This window comes from Numida meleagris, chromosome 2, assembly GCF_002078875.1.
Source record: "Numida meleagris isolate 19003 breed g44 Domestic line chromosome 2, NumMel1.0, whole genome shotgun sequence".
NCBI lineage: Eukaryota > Metazoa > Chordata > Aves > Galliformes > Numididae > Numida > Numida meleagris.
The window spans coordinates 72,889,238-72,909,718 of record NC_034410.1 but is presented as its reverse complement, the minus strand read 5'-3'; the positions used below and the strand labels follow the sequence as shown (position 1 = coordinate 72,909,718).

Sequence of the window (20,481 nt, the reverse complement as noted above, 5' to 3'; positions counted from 1 at the left end):
ACTCTGTTTCACTCTTTCTTTTTTATATATAAATGGTAATCTTTGTTGCTAGCACTTGTGTTGAAAATTAAATTTTATAAGAAAGAAGGGTGAAATATCTTATGCTCTCCTTTCACTCAGCTGTGAAAACTGAAAATCTAGTGGAAATATTGTACAGCTGAGGCATTTTGAATAAGAAGATAAAACAATGATGTCTGCATTTTAATCTTTACTAATATCTAGAGGAACATACCCAGTATTTCAATTATAAAGCCTTTGTAAAAATAATCGCTATTCATTTTTATTCAGTAAAATAAAAAAACATGATGTGACACTGATTTTTGGATAATAGTATACTCATTCAGGAAGGAAAATCCATATGCCAGATGCAGAACATAATGGGACTTTTTTACATGGGTTTGGAAAAGTATTTTTATAAATGTAATACATGCTTACGTGTGTTTTGTCTGCTTGTCTGTGTGTGTATAAATACAAAATGTGTAAGAATACTCTAAACACATACATATTTATGTGTTCTTTCATGTGTTTTCAAACTATTGTGATAAGAGAGTACTGTGTGTATCTAAAGCTTTAAAATTACAGCTTTGAAAGCAGTCACCTGAGCAGGTGGCATGAAAACAGAAAAATGCTATTCTATTATATGAACAAGCCAGACATTTTTCACGTGGATACTCCAAATCATTCTCAATTAATCACTTGTATTAAGTATTCAGCAAAATCTGTGACAGTTACTACTTTGGTTCTTCCTAAATACTTCTGCCTCCTTGTCAATAGATCAAAACTTCTGGTGGCCTGTAATGAATGGATTATGAGCACAGTAGCCAGTTTAAAAATTTAAGTTCACATTGCCTGCATAGTGGCTAGTCTTCCAGTACACACAACCTCTGCTGTCAGAAACAAAAACAAAAACAAAACCATAAGAATTATAAAAAGCTTTGGTATTCACATCTCAGTGGACTTCAAGGCATCAGAATAAAATACTAAATACTATGTGTTTTCTGAAAAAATGACATAAGCCTCCACTGGCAGGATGAGAGCCTTTCACTGGCAGAGAAAACCATCTATAAACTCTGTGTGTTTCTCTGCATTTTTTTGTAAAAGATTTGAGGTTCTGGCTGATGTCTGGAAGAAACATTACGGCAGAATATGGCTACATTTTCCATCAGTTTCACTCAGAAGAATTGAAGCCTGAATTCCAAACTTCTTCTCAGAATAGATATAGAATGTAGTAAATAATGACTGCTTCTTGTGCTTCTTTCTGATACATTTGTTTTCAAGTGTGCCACACGGAGTGCTCAGATTCCATATTTTGGCTGTCCATCAGCCTGTTAGGATGATCTACAGAAACATACTCACATGATTAATTACTGAATGAGTTGAAAGACTAATAAATTCTACATTCAAGGCATGCATGAATTCGAGGTTGTAACTCCCACTGTCCATTTTTTGTTTAGGTATTAACAAAAGATATTTGTATATTCCTAGCAGTATTGTCTCGTTTTTATAGATAACTCCCTCCTCCTTTACAATAGCCTTCTTTGTAATTATGCACATTCTTTTCTTTCTGTTGGTCCAAGTAATATTACAGTGATAAAAGGAGAGAAATATCTCAGTGCTTCATTGCATTGTGAAATGATCAAATGAAATGTGAAATGATCAGTAAGATAATCACATAGGATGTAACACAACAGCAAAAGTAGGAAAAAAATAGGGCACGATCTCAAATACTTTCAAATTGTTAAAGCTCAATGTCTCTTTTTGCATAAGAAGCTAATTAAAAAAAATGCTTGTGAAAAATAGTTTGGTATAAAACATTTCTAGCCTCAGTAAGACTGGCCATGGGATAAAACATGAATTCCTATTGTTTCTAGCCATGTCTTTGAGATACCTCTCAAACTACACTGACTGAGAAAACAAGATACACTGCTGCTCTAGGAAAGCAGTTATGATCATATCATGTAGATGAACTGATGGATATTGAGTTGATGAAGTGGCAGATGGGGAGAGAAGTCTCTTATCTGCCAGGCTGTGGAATAGCTGTGAGGCATTTCTGATCATTAAAATACAGCCAATGCTTTCCTGCAAATTTTTTCAGAGTCCCTAAGAGGTAACATCATGCCCCACTGGCACCGCTTTTGCCAGCCTGCCTTCAGTAAGTGCAGAAAATATTGCAGCAAAGACTTACTACTTGCTTGCATTCATGCTTTATATTGGAATTGCCAAAAGCTATTATCCAGCAGATCTTAAATGTGGAGGCACATTAGTATTTGTTAAAGATAGAAAGTATTGCCAAGCACATATTTCCAGGATCAAAGAAGAAGATTCAGTGTTTTTTTCTCTCACTGCAAATAGCAGCAGCAATAAAAGCTTGATCTGTGGTTGTCTGTGGGCCTGCACGTATAAATAAATGCTTTGCTGCCTTACTACATTGTCTCCTTCCAGCCACTTGCACTGCTCTGTCCCTGGCAGATGTAGAGTGAAAGGACAAGTGGATTTTTCTTATGTATTTCATTCTACAATGTGGAAATTTACCACGAAGAAACTGTTTTCTCCAGTAGAAAAGATTTTAAACTAAACTGGTATTAGATAAGATAGATACTATTTAACTTTAACTTAAAGCCCAACAGCTACTGCTGGAATCAATAAAATCTATCAGAAAGCCTGGATAAATGACTATGAGCATCACCATGAGGAGAGGCAGATTTTCTTAGTACACAGGATTATACTTTAGTAGACATGGGGGTTTCTGAGAAGGAAAGCTGAAGCTACCTGTTTACTGTTTGTAGTATTCAGGGAATCATTTTTCCATGCTTCATTACCTCACTCTCCCTTACTCCTCCAAACTCCTGAAAACAAAGTAAAAATAATAAAAATAAAATAAATAAAAACTCCAAAGAGATTATAACCACCTGTATTGTCTTGACCTTGGCTGGCTGGAAGGTGCCCAGGCAGCTATTCTGTCGCTCCCCTTCCTCATCATGACACATTTTGGGGAAGAAATAAGATGAAAAATATTGTGGGTCAAGATAACCACAGGGAGACTGCTTACCAGTTACTGTTAAAAGCAAAACAGATTCGTCTTGGAAAAGATTAATTCAAATTTTTGCCAATTAAAAAAAAAAAAAAAAAGAGGAGTATAATAGGGAGAAAAAAAAAACCATCCAATCCCTCTTCTTTTCAGACTGAGCTTCACTCCTTGTTCCAGATTCTTCTGCTGCCCCTGATCCATGCAGGGGAGTGGGGAATTGAGGTTATTACCAGTCACTTCATCTCTGTTGTGCCTTTCCCATATTTTTTTCCCAGGTCCAGTGTGGGTCTTTCCCACGGGCTTTATTTCATGCCAAACCTCTGGTTCCACTGTGGGCTCCTCTCATTGCACCACAGTTCTTGCCAGGAGCTTGCTTCTGCATTTGATCTCCACAAGCTCCAGCCTCCTTCAGGCCTCATCCACCACAGCACCATGGGCCCTTCCACGGCTGCACAGGGAGTCCTGCTCTGCACTGAGGGCGGGGGGGTGGCCTGCTCCCCCGTGGGCCTCTCCTGGGCTGCAGGGAGCTGCTGCTGTGTGCCTGGAGCTCCTCCTGCCCTTCTGCACTGACCTGGGTGCCTGCACATTTTCCCACTCCTCTAACTCCCAGCTACCAGCAAAATCTTGTCAGGAAACCCAATACATCACCATTTAACGTCTTCTTGTTTATCATATAAACTATTGGATATAAGGAGAAAGTCTTTTACAGTGAGGGTGGTGAGGCACTGGAACAGGTTACCTAGTGTTGTGACTGATGCCCCATCCCTGGAGACTTTCAAGGCAAGGCTGGATACGGCCCTGGGCAACCTGATCTAGATGTGGTGTCCCTCTTCATGGCAGGGGAGTTGGACCAGACAGCCATCAGAAGTCCCTTCCAACTCTAAGGATTCTATGATTCTATAATTCTATTCTTGCAAAGTGTCAAATAGAAGCTAACTGCCTAGTTCAAGCAAGAACAATACTAAAACCCAGTTGCTTAAAAATAATGTAATTGTTTAATCTAAGAAACACTTAAGAGGCTCACCAAATACAGTTAGAGGTAGTACTGGAATATCCTCACATGCTCTGACACTACTATCAGAGCAAGTCCATTATACGAGGTTCTGAAGGAAGGCTGATGGTCTGCAAGAACGGTCTGTGTTTGCATCATGTATGTCATCAGACACAGAGCCAGAAAAATTTGGGTACTTTTTGGGCTGGCCACAGAGTACAGTTTAAATGTTTTTAAAAAAGGAAGGAAAGTATAGAGACAGGAAAGAAGAAAGGGGGGGGGAAAAGGATGGAAGAAAAAGAGAAAGGGAAGGAAAAGGAAGGAAAGAAAGAAATTATGACTTTTTCACTGGTTTTGAATAGTCTGATCTAAAAAGTGTCATACTCTGGATCAAACAATTACTACACACTCTGTAATGAAAGTAGTGCAAAGAAACATCTCACTGACATTAGCGCTCATTTTTATTGCATTTTGAAACAAATGCAATCACAAACTGCTGTCATTCTTGATGAATAAGAAGTTTTTTGAACCCCAGTATTGCTAATGCAGAGCCACAAATTTAGTTTGTTCTTCATACTTCTTCTACTGACATTGTCTGTCATTCTTAAGGCACTCAATTTTTTTCTTCCTTTGTCCTAGCTGTCAGTATAATAATTGTTAATTTCTTCATTTGATTTCCTTAGAAATTTTCAGCTCTGAATGTTCTAACATGCAGAGCTTTTTTTTCTGTGAACATTTTACAAGTTTTGAACCAAAATACCCATATTTTGTAATTAAGAGCAACAGCAATATTCGTATATTTCACAGCATTCTTAAGTGCAAAATAATAAAAACTACACTTAAAATGAGAAATATATCATAGAATTTAGATGATACCATTCCTAAATGGATAATAATATTTTATTTTTCTGGCATCTGTTTTATTAGTAGATATTTAATCCCTTCTTATGTAATGTTAAAGAGAAAAAATGAAGCAACAGGAGCTTATGGAAATTATGATTTCAGTTTTGCTTTATCTTTTGTTAATTAATGAAACAATATAACATTCATGGAACAGAAAACAGTTTTTTTTTAAATAACTTCTCTTGGATCCAAAATATTCTTTAAAGTTTAATTGTTATTATTTTTTTCTAGATATTTTTGGAGTGCTGTGAATTAGTCTAGTGATGTCAAAGGGAGTGAATAAGGTGCAAATAAAGCCATCATATTTTTGTCTATATAGTTAAAGTACTTTCTGTTTGTCTTGGCTGACCATTGTGACATTTTCATTTGTCTTGGACAACCATTATGACCATATACTGGCCATTATGACAGAGACATGATCGTGTAAAAACATTTAAAATATTATTACTGTATTTTTATGTTGTTAGTTCAGATCACAGGATTATCTTGTACTTGACTCTTAGAAGAAGCTGCTCCTAAGAGACTAAGATGCTGTATAATAGACAAGTTTCTTAATGAAGAAAGGAAAAGATGATGCTATCATGATCTTTTTACATGTAGAATTTGAGAGACAAAGTAACACCTTTCCAGGTTCATACCAGAATCCTTGAAATCTGCTTCCTGCAATACAGCAACAGTTTGATATTCTAGGATAATATTTATTGATAATATATAAATGGCAGATAAATTATCGTGTCACAAAATCCAGGTGATGTACAAACCAGTAACTGAATTACTCACCTGTTAGCTTTTTTTTTGTTGATGGTTTTTGTTTTATTTTTTAGAAAAGTCCATACATACAAGTAAATTTCACTCATTCTGGCTCATAGTGATAGGTTGTTCAACTTTGACCCAAAGGAAATCCTTTAATTCTTTCTTATAATTCTTCCTCCTGAATGCACAGGCAATTACTAGTCAAGCGTTCAAGGACTAGACGGCACTGTGCTCAGAGTGAAATGGAACTTCTTTGTGTACTCACTATAATAATTCCCCTTATATTGAGATTTAGTGAAAAAGATGAATGTGGAAGGATGGTGTCAGCAAATACACATTATTTATGATCACATTTTAAGTACTACATGGGCAAAGAGACTTCATTGCTATACTTAGCAGAGCTAGTGATTTTTTCCAGACCTTATCCTTGCTCTGTAGTACTTCACATAATAATAATGAATAAATTCTTTAATTATGGTGAGCCTCCTTGATAGGAAGCCTGATAAACTTTTGTTTCATGAATAAACAGTGAGTATGCATTAGTATTGAACTTCGGTGTTCTTTGAGAACAGGTATTTTAGGATACTAAGCTATTGGAAGGTTGTCATTCATACTAATAATTCAGCTGTGTTGTTTTGCAGATGAGGAGACTGCAGAACAAAATTCATATTCCAAACTGAGTTCTTCTGTCCCCCTCCTTTCTCAGTAAGTGTCTTCTCTCTTTTCAAAGACTTAATGCAGTGTGTGTGATATGAGGCTTGTGTAGAATTTGCTCATTAGTACCTGCTATCACTTAATTCTATTTCATTTCAGCAGAAGGAGAAAGAGGTGGACTTTCACGTTCACATTGGCATCCAAATTAAGAAACCTTGGGCTCAGTTTCCAGCTGTAATTTCAAATTTCTTTACCTGCCATTTCCCTTTTGGATTTGTGCTCAAGAAGTCCAAGCAGCAAGTAAATGTAACTTTGAATTTCTGATTTGTTTACTAATTAGATACCATGGATGGCCCAGCATGGATTTCCTTGATGACAGGCATTTCATTTCCACTTACAGATATGATATTCCAGTGTATTGCAAAGGTCTCTGCCAAAGCTAGCAACATCAGCACTAAGGGAGGATTGAGAGCCCAAAGGCTAACACACAGTGTGAATAGTTTTCTGTTTAGGTTGAAGAAGTGGCCTAGCATGTGATTCAAAAAACACTCAGAAAAAAAAACACTGCCTTGAAAAAGTGCCTCTTGCCTAGTGAAATACTTTAAAGAGTCATATTCTTTTGACGTTATTTAGTAAGTAGCAGTTTTATTGAACTGTGTTGAATTGCATTTTGACAGGGAATTGAGTACTTTCAAGAATTTGCTTTCCTGCCAGCAAAGTAAAGTAACATTTACTTCCTGCTGCCCTTACTGTTATTTTTTGGATGCACATGACTGAACCGTAAGCCCAATTTCATGTTTCTCCATTACTTCTAAATGATAGTGCTTTCACTGACATGCACACAACCTCTCAGCTAGCTTGGCTTCTTCCATTTGCCGCTTGCTTAGCATATATTTTTTTCTGGTTATTTTTGACATTATTTACAGTTTATTCTCTCTTATGGAGAAATTTCACTCCCAGGAAGAGTTCAGCAGTATATTAAGAAGTTAGGTGATGGCGGTGAATGAGTGCTCCTGCTGTTGACAAAAAACAACAAAAACAGAATTCACTATACACTTAGAGATGTGCTTTATCGACCTGTAGCAATGCTAGCAAGCAGGTTAGCAAAAAGTCACATTAATTGGGTTTGGAACATTTCAGCAGCCTAAATGCTTTTGACCACAGGAGGAGTAGAGGAAGGACAGAGATACCACTGAAGACTGCAGCAGGAAGAAATAGGTTAAATGAGACAGACACAAATCATACAGGGCAACACAAGCATGATCCTTCAGTGAAAATGAAAAATCCCCATTGCTTAGGGTGATGTATGTTTAGGCCAGAGAAAAATTTTTACCTGACCTCAAAGCTACCGATCAGCTTCACCTTGAGCAGGAAAATGGGAGAGATATTACTAAAAGACTTACACCTCAGAATTATTTTAGACATCGGGTCAATTGCATGTCACTTGGTTAACTTCATCCAGCTTTGCCAAACACTTGATGTTTCACAAAAAGATATGAATTCCTTTCTTCCCTCCTCTGATCGCCATTTGAATAAGTCAACTTGACAACTTTAAATGTTGAAGAAAGTTGACAGGATCTAGTCTAGTCCTTGCAGAATCAGCTAAATCCTGAGGTTAACATGCAAGTACCCTTTCACCTACCAGTAACTCAGTTTTCTGTTCCTGGTCTAGAATAGATGTATGAACAACAGAAGTAACACAGTTTTTAATTTGTCATTAGTTGTTCCAAATTACATTTACATTTCCTAAAAGTATGTGAATAGAAATTGGACCTTTTGGTACTGAACAGGCTGATAAGATTAATAACTGTTCTCTGAATTAATGAGTCCCAGAGTTAAGTACCTTACTTGCTTTATTGCACAGTACATTGGCAATAAAAAGAAAGCTAAGAAACTCTGCACCTTCTGTTCATGTGTCAGGGGACCTAGTGACAAAGGAAAAGGAGAACTCTGAGAAAATGAGTGCTTCTTTTTTCTCCATTTTTACTGAAAAGGTGTCCTCTCAGATTCCTGGGTCCCTGAACCTAGTGACAGAAGCTGTGGGAATAAAACACACCCACAGGGTGTGTAGAGAAAGGGAATACTTAAGCAGATTGAACATACACATATGGCAGCAAAAACAGAGTTGATATTGCTCACCAAGGTTGACATGAGGTTTCTGTCTTTTAAACGGCTATGGTAATGAGGGTAGGTTTGTGATTGCAGGAAAAAGACAAACATCACATTGTCTTCAAGAGAGGTGTAGCAGAAACGCTAAGTTATGGCCTGAAACAGTGACTGAGCATCTGATGGGAAGGCAGGGCCAACCCAGGGGAGCTCAGGTGCATGCACCTGAGTGACAGGAAGGGGTGGAGCCAGGATCCACCCCTTCCCAGACCTCATTTAAGGGTTGGCAGTGGATGTAAGGCTGTTTCTTGCTGGAGATCCCTGCCTACCTGGGGCCTCCCCAAGGTAAGTAGCTCTTTTCTTTTGTTTCTGTGTCTGCTGCATTTGGGCTTGTTCTCATTTGCTGTAGCTAAAGACTTTGTTACCTTGCTATTATTGTGGTACTTTCTATTCCATTATAGCGTTACAAGAGGCTAAGAGGAGGACTGAGGTGGTGAATTCTTACACTACCTTCCTTTCAGTTCCTGTATTACCTGATGCAGAACTGAATGAGTTTCCTGCCAGGAAGTTGAGTGTTCCTTCTTAAATAAAGAAAGTAAGAGATTTTGAAATGTGGGCTGTGATAATGCTTCTGCTGTGTAGGAGGGAGGTAGGTATGTATGTGAGAGTTAACATATGTGCACCTATGCACTTTTTCATTCAAACACAGACTCAAATAAACTTAGCTTTGTGCAGTCTGCTGAGAATACACTTATGCTAAAACTGCAAGTATTGTCTTCTGAGCTGTATTCCTGCAATTCCTCCACTCGTCTTTTGAGAGAGGAGGAGATATCAGGGCTGTTGCTAAGCAGCAGCTGTCACCCCAAAGCTGTATGTGTAATACTGTGGTGGTGGATTAAGTGACACTGCAGTATATCACTTCTGAAGCCTTTCTCTCTGTTATCAGTTGCTATGATTTATAGCCACTGTACTTGGTCCAACATGTGTATCCATTTTCCCCCTTCTGCCCATACATATTGTCTGTAACATCTGGAAAGTTTAAGCTTGTCTGCATTTCTTGTTAGTTTTCTGAGGAAACTTAGCCCTAGAGCTAAAATGCCTGAGTTTGTCTATGGCTGACGGTCTTTCTCCTGACAAATATGACGCTTAGGTGTGTCACCTCCATTACTGGAGGTGCTTGTTAAACAAAACAAACTTGAGTGCATGAATATCTCCTTGAACCTTCTCTTTTCTTTCCTATAGGGGATGTCCTCTTTTCCTTCAAGAACATTCAGAGTTGGTTTGGCCATAATAACTCCCATAATACTAGTCACAGAAAATACTTTTGAGGATCCTTGTGACGAACATCACAGATTTCTATTTCTGTGTGTAGAATTAAACATGGAAACTACACATCTATGAAGAATATTTTTAGTATTTGAATGGTTTTTGAAAATACTGTTTTTTGAATGCTAAGGGAGAAGTCAAGTAAGCAGTTTGCTGATGCTGTGTGCTGTTACCTTTCAGTGAGACTGAAGAAACCAGGTTCAGATAAGGGAGAACTCCATCTGTTCTCTATGCTGTCTGGGCAGAGATAAGTTAGATCCAAGAGCCTTTCGTTGAAACTGAAACTATGCCCTCCAAAAATAAATGAGCCCTCTCTCAGAGCAGGTCATTCTGAGTGTAGTGGTTTTGGAATTGCAGTTGGTTTTCATTCATTTAATCCAAAGTACAGAAGGAATAGTGTGGGCTCTATCTGCACACATTGATATATATTTAAATATCTTTGCAACTTTAAAACTGTTTGTAGGTGTTTAGAAAGAAGTTCATTTGTTTACCTTCAGTAAAAACACAATTCTTCCCTTTTTGCATGTTTGTCAATTTTTCTTCTGTCTTGAAATGATACACTCTTTAAGTAACTGTTATTTTTGTATTTGTGCAACAAGTATTGGCTTTGTTTTTGTCTGTTTTTGTTTTCTTTTTATTCTCGAGTGTAACTGATGGCTCAAGTGAGGAGAAAAAAACAGATTTGTGACTTTGGAGGTGAGGGAGGGGAAATAAAAAAAAGTCTCCTCTCCAACTCTGATGCTACAATAAATATTGCAGTTATTCCAGTAATCTCTTCCACTATAGATAGGTGAAATTAGCGTTCAGTTTACTACTGTTCAGACATTTGTCTTTATAATCATCACATCCTAAAGCAATGGACATTAAAATCAAAAATTTTCCAGACTGACATGCTTTGGGAAAGGAAAATCACAGCATCTAAGTAGGTGAGGTTACCTTGTTCACTACTCTTCTGAAATCTGCCAGATATTGGTACAATCACTACTTGTGACTATTGCTATGTAAGTAATTGGGTTGACAGCTATTAATGTGAAGGGAAAGCATAAGTGAAGGAAAAAGAATAGGAAGTAAGGTTGAATTGTTTAATGTACAATCGTTAAATGATGATTTATTTATTCTTAGAACTTTTGGTTAGGTCTTCAATGTAACGTCAAATAAAAACTGATCAGTTACCATAAATGTCAGAGTGAAGAAAATTACACCCAAAACAGAACTAAAATCGTGTTGCCATGAGGAAAAAAATATCAGCTGGTAGTAGCTGACAAAAGAACTTATTTTAGTGCAATAAATAAGCTGGAGTCCTTTTCAGAGACTCTTCATGTTTTATATTGAGTACTTGCTTTCATTTGACTTGGTAAAGAAGAAGGTTGGTGTGTAAGTAGCACCCTGTGAAATTACCGAGAATATACTGCCAGTCAGTGAAAACTGACATAATGCTACTGATGTTAACATAAATAAATAGTGAAACACTGAGGTGATGACCTATAACCAAAGTTTACTGATTTGAGTTCCAGATGAACTTACCTGCTTTCCAACCCTCCACCCTTCTCCCTCATGCTGACCTTTTTTTTTTTCTTTGTTTTGGTTGAAGAATAATATATTTTAAATATACTATAAAGCTACAGTAGAGTAGTCTAACTTTTTCTTTAGTTTCATCCAAATTCTAATTTTGGTGGTCTAGAAATAAAACTTGCAAATACAGTTCTGTCACCTTAGTGTCTATCTAATTTGAAAAGTAGCCCCTATTGTCTCCCCTGGGGTGTTAAACAGTAAATGTTTAGTTTAGATGTTGTACTAAGGGAAATGATTTAGAGGGGAAGTATTGGTGGCAGGTTGGACTGGATGATCTTGGAGGTCATTTCCAACATTGATTCTTTGATTCTATGATTCTAATACAGTAATTTTAGTACACGCTTCTCCTTTGTGTCACCATTTTAGTGAAACATTAGAGCCAGGATACAGAATTCAGATCACCACCAAACTCATGCCAATGGCAATAAACATCAATGCAAAACAAGATGTAAATAGAGTTTCCACTGACGTCGCTGTATAAAACTGTTTGTAATATGGCACATTTAAAAATGAATTCATGCAATTCCGACCTCTGTTCATATCAGAACAGAAATATTAAATCATATGCAGTCTATCATTGTGCATCAGAAGGGAAAACTAATAAGTATGTTATTTCTTGGAATAAAGACATCTGGGTGTGGATAAGATTGAATGACATGTGACAAACTGATTGCAATACAGTATTCTTTCAGTACATAAAGTTGGATAAAAAAAAGATCCTTTTGCTGTAAATGAAATAGGAAATCACAGGAAATGTTTCATTTGTGTATTTATGTCAGATAACTTTGCATTTTTTTAAATACGTTTTTGGGTCTAAAACCAGTTTGAAATTCTAAGTAATTCTGGATTTTTTGTTGTAATTGCTTAAAACACCTCTTGAAGATTATCTGAGAGATTTGTCAAAAAGCGATTGTCACTGGACCTGCTGAACATTGTTCAGATACAGCTTGTTGAGTAATAATACATGCTATCTGATTTGGAAGTATACTGGTAATTGGACAAATAGTATTTGGCAATACCCTAGCATTATGTATGTGCTCAGGTGTATTGAGTCCGAGCCAAGACTGCTTGTTGAAGGACTGCATCTACTATATGTTTTTTTAGCAGTTCATAAGATTCAAACATCTCTTCAAGAATGGATCACAGCCACCTTTATTTGTAGCAAGAGACTGATCTTTTTAAAATTGAAGATTTTCTGTGATTTACTTGTCAAAAGCAGGTGTTCATTTGTTGTGTTCTTGTTTTTGTTTTTTTTAAACACAACAGCAACTGCCAGGTACCACCAACTTCTTTACAAGATAATTGAAAAAATTGAAAACATTGGGCAATATAGGGGGGATTTATCTCTTAAAAATACACAGATGTTCAGTGGGGCAGGACATGAGTGAGAAAGATGGAAAAAGGACTGGAGAAAAAGCAACTAAACAGTTCATGAATAGTTCATTTGTCTATGGTTTCTGAAGCATTATCCTATCCATTTATTTTAAAAAGAATACATAGAAGGATGTTCTCTTGCTACTAATGATATAGATCTTCCCATTTAGTTTCACAAAACTCTGTATCTGTCGGTTTAGCATCTTAATGTGATGTTATATCTTCAAGTAATGTTCTTTGGAGTCGCATTGTCTAAACAACAGGCCACCAATCATTTGAGCAGACACGGGGTAACACTGCCAGAGTGCTGGCATCCTATATTTTCTTATTTCTGAAAAGTCATACCAAACTCCTTGAATGCTAAAAGGAATCAAGGCTCAGTGAAGAGACTGACTGAGACTTTGAGCTGTGTAGGTGCTGGCAAACAGCAGACTCAATCTTTAGACTGGATCAAGAGAATCCCTGTTTTCAGTGTGGAAATGTGCAAAATCTGACATTTGGGGCAGAACTGGTTACAGAGAATAACAAGTTGAATAAGAACCAACAATGTTCTTATCATAAATAAAATAAACTAAATGCTGAACTATCTTAGGAGGGTCATGGCTAACAGATTGAAGAGAATTCTTGTTCCCATCCACCTGGCAGTTGGGAGGCCATACTTTAAATACTGCATCCAATTTTTGACATCTCAGTTTATATCCCAAGTAAGAAAACTTAAATGGCTCACAGAGGAGCTCCCAAGATTGTTAGTGGACTGGGAAAAGGCATGTGTTTGTCAGCTGGGATGAAATTGTTTTCTTCAGAGTGTCTGGTATGATGCATATTTTGGTTCTAGGAGAAAAACAATGCTGATAACGCACCAATGTTTATAGTTGCTGCTAAGCAGTGTGCACAGAGCTGAGGCCATTTGCAGCCAAGGGCCCAAGTTGTTGGGAGGGAACTGAATTAGGACGGCTGATTAAGCTGGCCAGAGGGATATCCCATACCATATGACATCAAGTGGAAGGAGTTTTGAAGGGGATGGGAGTTCACCTGTCTCTCTTCTGCTGCTCAGAGGGCTAGCTGGGCATTGACTGAGGAGTGGTAAGCAATTTGTGCATCAATTGTTATATACATTCATATATGTCTAATCATACCTATTATCCTTTTCCTTTTCTCTTAGTAAATAGTTTTATATCAATGCATAAGTACTACTCTTTTTTCAATTCATTCCCACATCCCAGTGGGAAGGGGGGGAAGTCAGTGAATGTCTGAGTGGGTTAAACCACAGCAATTTTTCATTTGTTTGTTTTTATTGAGGATTTATTCAAGATATAACAGGTGTAATTTGAGATAACATTGCATTTTTTGTAGTTTTTTCTTTTATATGAAATCTATTAATAACACTAATTTTCAAAATATAGTTAAAGAGAGTGGGTGGTGTCAGTTTCTCAGGGCTGATTTTCCTGTAGAGAAAATGATGCTTGTAATGGTTTGACTTTTGTAGTAATGTAGTAATGCTCTTAAAAGGTAACTAAATCAGGCATTTCATGCATATGGATAGTTGTGAACAGTAAAAATGTTCACCCACCTAGAGACATTTGGTAGCGTTCACTGGTAAACTATGTTAACTATGCACCATGCCTCAGGAAAAATACTGGAGAAAGATGAAAATTATAAAATGCTACATCCACAGGGGCCAGAGTTGCCTAATGCTTGCCTGAGTTCTGGCCCCTGGTTGCTATGGTAGTGATGGTCTCCTCTGACATGTAAAGTTTTTCTTGCATGCCCTGGTAATGGCTAGTCCAGAATGCAGATGTGCATCTGTTCTCCAGTAACCCCCATGTGTTTTACTTAAGTCACTCTGAAGGTAATGCCTCCTATTTATTTCCATGGAAACTACAACAGATACAAAGAGCGCGATAACACTATTTGATAGAGCAAATTCTTAGCTACAGAATGCTATTTTTCAACATAGCTGCAACCAGTAGCTATGCATTTTTGACAGGGATGAACAAGATCCCACGTGCTGTGCTTGTGAAAATCTGCACCAGCAGAGGTGGGAAACTCAAAGATCTTCTTATGAAGGCTTTACTGAGGACTGGTTTCCTCTGCTTCTTCTATCTCCTGCTGCTACTTAAAATATCTAACTTTAGCAGGTTTACTTTAAAGATGCTTTAAATGGCAAAAATTATTGCATTCTATTTGGAGTACTGGCCACTCACAGAACTGAAGATGGATGCAAGCAAAACCATCCTCTGAAGTCTAATTTGATTTTACAGTTTAGCATCCAGCTGACGATAAGTCATAAAAATTTTGAAACTAACTAATTACAGTAATTAGAATTTTTAACAATCTGATCTGCTGGCTGATTTTGTCAGACAGGGGTTGAACTGTTCCTCAGCATGTGTTTGAGGGAAAACAGAAAGCAGATGGTGTATATTCAGTTTCTGAGACATTGATACAAAATCTGTAGTATTTCATTCAAGATATACCAAAAAAATGAGTTAAGCGTTCAGAGAAAAACATGTAAATTTTTGTGACTCCAATGGATAAACTGCCCAGGGTCCAAGATAGCTTTTATCTATTTCATTGTGTTTATTGTGAATTCTATAACAAGTTACAAATAAATGAACTTAGAAGTCCTGAGATAAATATGGCCTGACCAAAGCTAATACAGGCTTGAAAAGGGAAGAGAAATCTAATGTGTCTGTGTGGTGCATGTTGCAGTGTGTAAGGTTATGCAGTCCTCTAACTTTCCTTCTTAGTAAACCAGTGCTTATCTATCAAAGTCCACAGGAACACTATTTGCTGATTATGAGACCTTGCTAGGGTCTGTCTGTGCTCACAAGAATCCATCACATTGTCAGCCTTTAAGTGGATGTTGTGGTAAGGACACTGAATAAATGCAAAGACAACCAGTACCCTCCTCGCTGATTACTGCAATGTTCAGGGCAGTCCAGGAGTGCACATCAGTAAGATCAATGCTACAGGAAATGTTTGCTCCTATACCTGCCTCCTGTATTAGCTGGAAAACCATCCTGCTCTGGGACAAAGGCTTCCTTAGGATGAGGTATTATGATTGCTTTGTGTAATATATTATGTGTTGGTATATCCACATTTTGTCAAATTTGGGAAGTTGTGCTTTAGTCCTTCTTAGCCTATAAGTCCTGGTGGTCTATGAAAGCTGAACATTTTTAACTTCTTATTGAACAAAACTACTGCAGATTTCTACTGTTATGTTTATGCAAAATAGGAATAAAACATTAGTATAAAATAGCACGAAAAAGGCTACAGGATAAAGATCTAAACATCTAGGAAAAATACTCTTTTACATGCATTACTGTGTGTATGAAAACACTTTGATTCAATTTGTTTCATTCTGCCAACAATTGACCAATTTAATATTTAGTTCTCCTTGATAACTGAACACTGAATAATAAGTTCTTCGAGACCTGAAACTCACATGGTGGGGCATGTCCAAATACTTCTGGGAGTATAAAGTCATCTTTTTAATGTGGAAGGTAGGATTATCAGGGGTTCCGTGAGGCCAGAGATTACAAAACAAAAGAGATGTCAGTGAGCCAAGAACAGATATTTTGATAATTTTTAATAATTTCTGATTGTATATTTTAATGCATATGATAAAACCCTTGAATATCCTGTATTACCTGAAATGCTGTGGCAAATCTGAGTGAATGAAAACTGTGTACTAAACCTTAAGTAGAGCTTTAGAAATTTCTTCCACCCTGAGGGTGGTTTTGTTTGCTTTTGTGGAATATATGTTGAACCAGTCCAGTGTCTTGTAGTTCTGTTGCTTTTTTTATTGCTGTTTTGAGAGAGAATCTGGAATTAAAAAACCTTGCTGCAATTCTGTTCAAGGAAATAATTTTGGTTTGCTGCTAAATCAAACAGAGTTGGAAGTGACGCAGTCCCAACTAGGTGCTGAGCTCATCAAAGGGATACAGACTGGGTTCAAGATTCAGAAGCTTGTTATCTGATAACAAATGCTATGGAAAACAGAGAAAGGAAGATAAAAATGCTAAGTTCAATTTTAAAATAACAGCAATACTACATCAGGTGACTTTAGCTCTATCCTAGATGTGCTTTTAATGTGCTATGTGCTTGCATGCAGCACCACCACAGGACTCTAACAAAACAAAGATTTTAATTGTTTCATTTTAGAACAGAAGTCTAAAAAAAAATATGACTACATTTCGTATTACTCCTGTAGGAATAAGGTCCTTACTCTCAACGATGTCAGCTGTTGGAAGTATGCTTCTCTTTCTTTCCAGGTCTAAAAACTTTCAACATCTCTAGTAGCTTCTGTGCACTCTGTTCTGCTGCAATAGGATCTCTGCTCAAGCTTTAGGTCTTGTTTCTTCTGTGAGCAAGCTCTTAAGCAATAGTACTTCAGACAGAATTACCTCTTGCTGCTCTCTCTATTACATTTTTATGTAATTTTTGCCTCCATTTGTTGTTCATGGGAATCTGTAGGAAAATCTTAGCATCTTAAGTTAGATCCTTAGTAATAGCATACAAGCTGTGGTGGATTTACAGTGCACAGGATAGAAATATATAATTTTGTCAAAATATAGTAGTTCATCCATTCAAAGACATGTCTGTGTTTTGTTAGTTTTTGTTTATTTTTTGTTTATTCTGTTTTGCAAAGATTAAGGAATATTAATGCCTCCAATAGCAAGAACTTTTCTAGGATAAATAAAGGTAATATGGTGTTTATGGATTAGAAAGACAATCAAATGAAACATCAAAAGCTAGTCCACTTCTTACATGAGAGAAGTACTGTTTATGATGCTTTCACAGTGGGAATAAAATATGATTTTTTAGATCAACTCCAAGTAACTGTTTTTCCAAGTGTGTGTTTGCTTGCTCTGAGCTAAGATGCAATAACTCATTTGCAATACTCTAGTACATTTCACAGTTCTTTCTTGCACAATTGGATAACTGATATAACCTCTGTGATCCATAATCTGAAATTCAACAGGGAAAAATCAGATTATTTCCCCTGCAATTATAATGTTTTATCTGTGGAAAAAAATGTAGCTGTCCTGTGGGCTATGCAGTACTTATTTACTCATTATCTGGGTACTTGAGAGTGCTGCTGTTTGTAGGGGAAAGCTATTCCATGGGAACTAATTGTTGGTTACCTGCTACCAAACTTGTAATTATTAGTAAAAATGTGGAAGAATTCCAGAAAGGACCCTTGCATGGGAATTGATTTCTTAGGGTTTGGAATCTCTCTGACCAGGGAATTTGCATTACCTTGCCACAGTCTGATGAGAAAGGGCTAAGGTCTTTTGTAACCGCTGTAAATCTGTATTTTGTTCTGAATATGAGCAATGTTGCTTCATTCTCATACCTTCATGCAAGATGGACTGTTAGGTAATATTACTAGTCATATAACATGGAAGTGGTTACCCCTCAGCAAAGTGGTTAACAAAATCTGCCATCTGCTACTAGCCCCTCCCTCTAACAGCATTGCAGCCAACCAGTTTTGCATTGTCACTCATCGTGCTTTCAACCTTAGTGTATGGATAGATGTTGTGTACCCCTCCTTTTTAGTCACCTCTGGGAACTGGTCTGCAACAGTAGTTGGTGAGCACTGATTTCCCACAGAAAGCTTTGAAAGGAGGTGTGGATATTACCCTTTTGACCCAACATTCCATTCCTTGAACAGGCCTGAAAGTTATAAGGCTGATTACCCTTACCTAACAGGTGGGTGCAGGTTGCTGATGCTATCTTGTAAAGCCATCAGTTGCAACACAGGAGCAGGCTTTCCTCCAGAGACATGGTTTATTCAGTCTTTGTGAACTCTCATCAGAGACTTGTGCATTTGTTGGGGCTACCCAACAATGGCTGTGACAACACAACAGTATTACACGGAGACTGAATTTGTTCCACAGCTTAATCCAAAATGTGAATGAGAGGCTGTTAAAGTCATTGTAATTCAAGAACACAATAAGGCACAATGACCCACAGTGATCTTAGAGAAATAAAGTAAAATAAAGATTTTTATTTGTAGAGAAAAAGGCTTAATTTCTTTGTGAAAGTAAGCTTAAGAAATTGCTATAAAAACTTTGGTACAAATTTGACAAATAGTTACATATTTTCTGTTTTGTTATCACTTATCTGTTTTACTAATTTTCATCAAATTATGAAGAGTTTGAATCATCTGAGGGTTCAAAAAACAATGAAACTATGAAACTAAAGTATTAAGAGCTTTACCTACTTTACCATATTGGAGCTTTTCTTAAACTTTATACATCCCACAACTCATTAACTACATGAGAAACTCTAAATGTGTTTTCATTTCTAGTAGCATTTTATTTTTAATATAATCAGAGAGGAGAGGGCTGCATGAATCCCAAAATATAAATGAGAGAGACTAACAAGCAAATAAAAGCCAGGAGAGAGTTATCTATGCAGTAATGTCATGGTAATGTGGTGCACAGTTGGCTGTGATTTTTTGAAAGCATAAAATTGGCAGTACTCTGGACAACCTAGATTTACCTGCAGGCATTCTTGCAAAGCAGTAGGCAGTTTTTCAGCCAGAGGGCCCATTTATTGTTCCCTCTGTGAAGAGATACACATCAATGGAAATACAGAACATGACATTTGCAAAGTAATTGCAAAGCCTTTTCTTTCCCCCCAGCCCTATCTGCTTTGAGATCATATGAGTACTGCTCAGTCCCAGTGGTCTCCAGGAGCCTCCTCATGACCAGGCTGGCTTTGCTTACCTTTCTTCTCTAACTGATTAGGAAGAGGGCTTTTTTTTCTATAAAACTCCAATTCGCTCTTATCTCAGTCAGATTATTTCCTTGAGTGATTTCAAATACTTGTTAGGCAAGACATAGCTCAACTGAAAACTCCCTTTGACACCTGGTTCCTCCAGCACTGTATGCTCCCTCTTTGATCTCATTTTGTCAGGCTACAATCTGTAGAACCTTTGGGGTCCATGCATTTTTTTCTCTAGTGGATCTCAAAAAGTTTCTGGCTCATACAGAGCAGTCTGGTATCTTAAAGATTTGCAAGTTAAAAGTAGTTGAAAACTGTGACTCAAATAATGTAGTGGTGCTAGACTCGATTATGCTCTCATCTGCCATCTGCTAGCAATGCAGAGAGTTGCTGGTAGAACTTGGAGATGAAAGGAAAGGGGTAATAATGCAATCTATAGTTTTGCCTAGGTTCTTATTAATGTCCTTGGCATGTTCATAGATCTGAAAAGACACTGACATTTTTTTTCTGAAAATTGATTTCCTTACCAATGATATAACATGACTCTGTAGAAAAGTAGGCCTCTATTTTTTTGGTGGAAGCTGAGGTTTTATGCATTTCCTCAGACAAAGTGCAACTGCTAAAATCTAAAAGCTTATTGAGTTTGAGCTCAATGCACATCCATTTCAATGTTTTGGCAGAAATAATGGTTTATAATTCATTGAGTAGCTTCACATAGACTCTTGATTGTACTATTTGGTATAATTAAGTTCTGTCATTCTAAAAGTAGACTGATCTTTCCATAAGAAAAGTAAGACTTTTTGTTCCATGTTTTGGGGTAGCGCAGTATCTGTTACATTCCATCTATATTGGCACCCTCTCAAATGCATCCCCTTAAAGGGGTACTTTCACACAAAATCTTAGGTCTCCATTCCAAAATTAATTGCTACAATTAAAATCTTTTTGCGGTGCTCTTTCTGAGATTAAATTTAGAAATCTGCTTTTCCACTTAAATCTTTAGTTTCTCTAGCTGTTTTGTTTATATATTTTTATTTGATTT

At 37.0% G+C, this 20,481-nt stretch overlaps 2 long non-coding RNA genes across 3 annotated transcripts in view; both read left to right on the top strand.

Moving 5' to 3' along the window:
• Positions 1-20,481, top strand: part of LOC110394998 — a 142,504-nt gene that overhangs the window by 108,410 nt on the left and 13,613 nt on the right. For both annotated transcript variants that reach the window (XR_002436091.1, XR_002436092.1), the window contains exon 2: positions 6,317-6,380. This is a non-coding gene — a long non-coding RNA (uncharacterized LOC110394998). The remainder of the gene's footprint in view (positions 1-6,316; positions 6,381-20,481) is intronic.
• LOC110395000 lies at positions 8,748-11,677 on the top strand. Its single transcript, XR_002436093.1, has 3 exons — positions 8,748-8,780; positions 8,897-9,084; positions 9,678-11,677. It is a non-coding gene; the product is annotated as an uncharacterized LOC110395000 (long non-coding RNA).